The sequence below is a fragment of the Corylus avellana genome, chromosome ca7, assembly GCF_901000735.1.
Source record: "Corylus avellana chromosome ca7, CavTom2PMs-1.0".
In the NCBI taxonomy this organism is placed as follows: Eukaryota; Viridiplantae; Streptophyta; class Magnoliopsida; order Fagales; family Betulaceae; genus Corylus; species Corylus avellana.
In genome coordinates this window covers 26201629-26204134 of record NC_081547.1, presented here as the reverse complement: position 1 = coordinate 26204134, position 2506 = coordinate 26201629, and the positions used below count along the sequence as shown (strand labels likewise).

The 2506-nt window shown below is 31.5% G+C and overlaps 1 protein-coding gene across 1 annotated transcript in view; it reads left to right on the top strand.

Annotated features, from left to right (window-relative positions):
* LOC132187746 (protein NRT1/ PTR FAMILY 2.7-like) overlaps nucleotides 1–2506 on the top strand; it is a 12544-nt gene that overhangs the window by 1092 nt on the left and 8946 nt on the right. The gene's annotated exons all lie outside the window — the stretch shown is intronic.

Genomic DNA, 2506 nt, shown 5'->3' with positions numbered 1-2506 from the left:
GTGTTAGTTGAATCTTTGATTATGTATTAGAAATCCAAAGTACCCACTGGCTTTGATCTTTTTGGTTATTGATGATGGAACCATATAACTTAGAAGAAGTAATGCTACTGTTTACACTCATTTTATATATTTATTTTACATTGGTTGACGTAACATATTTTTAGATAATTTTTTTTAAAGTGATTAATATAAAATTCTATTTAAAACGCTCGTCACCCCGGTATGAAATCGGTGTAAAAGAGTATCATTCCTCAACTTGAAGGTGATACTACTGAGGCAAAACTTTTCTTTAAAAAAGATGAGGCCAGAAGCATAATTTATTGTTGGGAATTCGGTTCTCCAAAGTCTTGGTGGCCATAAACATATATTTAGGTATGCTGTTGGAGCACATTGTTCTAATTTTACAGCTCAGAATTGTGTGCCATAGATGGAACACGTGGGACCAGCATTTTCATTTATTTGTGAGACCTCAATTAGGTTTAGCTTCTCAAACTGTAAACTGCCTTTTTGCTTCATGTGATCCACGGTGATTGAATCATTAAACTAATCCATCACATGTTCTTTTTCAAGATATCAAAGACCCAATGTTTATTAATATAAATCATCTTTAAACCGGTGCGAAGTTTCTGTTGGGAGATAAAGCGGTTATAGAGTTTTTAACTCGAGTACATTAATATACATAATTGAACACAACTCTAGCCCAAAAGCCTAAGCTAATAGGCTAAGGTCCACTTAAATATATTAACTACTCTTTTCTTTTATATTTTCTCAATGTGGGACACAACACTCACAAGTGCAAGTGCACTCGCAACAATTTCTCTCTCACTTGTAAATCTCTTCACATTGACCCAATTCCTCCTCGTTTGTGAGTTTTTTTACTTTTTCAAGAGTGTCTTACGTTAAGAGTTGCAGAAGGCAGACACAACTCTAAACCCGAGTTGCGAGTGGAGACACAACTCTAAACCGGACGCATCCAGACACCTGTCCCAGAAAAGTAATCATGGCTTTGATACTATTTGTTGGGAGATAAAGCGGTTATAGAGTTTTTATCCAAAGTACATTAATATATATAATTGAACACAACTCTAACCCAAAAGTTTAAGCTAATTGGCTAAGGTCCACTTAAGTATATTAACTACGCTTTTCTTTTTTATTTTCTTAATGTGTGACACAACACTCACAAGTGCACTCACAACAGTTTCATCATATCAATTACTAAAATGTGAATTATCACGTAATTTTATAAAACAATTATAATAAAAATTGTATTACGTGAAATACGCGTCCATTGTCTAGTTGTTTATTGCAAAAGAAGATTTGTAGCTATAGTATCTTCTACTCAAATCTGTAATTGATAATAGAAAAGGAAAGAGCAATAAAGTAAAGGATTTTGTCTTGAACTTTTGACATTTTATAAGATTACTTTCTAGGTACTTGGATGACAAGATATCATGCGCATACACTCTTTCTTACATTTTATGACCCTCAAGAATAATCTTGAAAGGTGAAGGAGATAAAAGCTGGAAATAAAGCTGCCAATTAATTGTCTTATGAAAATCAAATAGAATTTGTTCAAGTCTTGGATACAGTGGCGGAGCCAGACAATTGATATTAAGGGTGCCGCTAAATTTTTTTTTAGGGTGTCGAGTGAGAACTTGCATAAGTAGAAGAAAAAAAAAAAAAATTCTTTTGTTAGGGGTGCCACGGCACCCCCAAAGCTTCAAGTGGCTCCGCCATTGCTTGGATATGAATCCAAATAATAACAAGTGAAGAAAGGTTTAGAAGAATAAGACTATTATAATTGTGAAATGCAATGACAAAAAAATGAAAAATAATTGTGCTGCAAAACAAATTTAAGATAAATTTATGAAACAATTTCATCATTTTATATATATATAGACGTTTCAATTGAAGTCCAACTATGGATGATTAATGGAAGTGTCAAATTTGATTGGTTGGGTGCAATCTAATCACAATGAAATTGCCAATTAACAATTACACAATCTTATTTAATCTTCCATTAAATGTTTACTTCTCTTCGTTATAGTCTAGGAGTGCATTTGGCCTTATAACTTTCCAAGCTAAACTTGCGTTTTTAAATAAAATCATGTTCCGCTTGGAAATACATTTAAAAAAATGACGGGTTTAAATTGCAAGCAACGGGAATACATTTTTTTAAATGTTATTGAAATCTAAAATCTGTGTTTTCATTAACTGTATTTTGAAATCGTTATGTTTGACCGAGCATATATTGAAAAAAAAAAAAAAAAAAAAAAAAAAAAAAAAAAAAAAAAAAAAAAAAATTCGTTTAAGACAATAACCTTAAACATAATTCAATCTTTCTCCTTAGTCAATTTACATTTATCACAAAAATAATAATGATAGAAACAACAACACAAAGACAGAGACTTATCATAAAAGAAAAGAAAACAAAAAAACACAAAGACAGGGAAACAAACAAAGAAACAAACTTCCAACCCACAAAAAATCAAAAAGTCTTAGACTG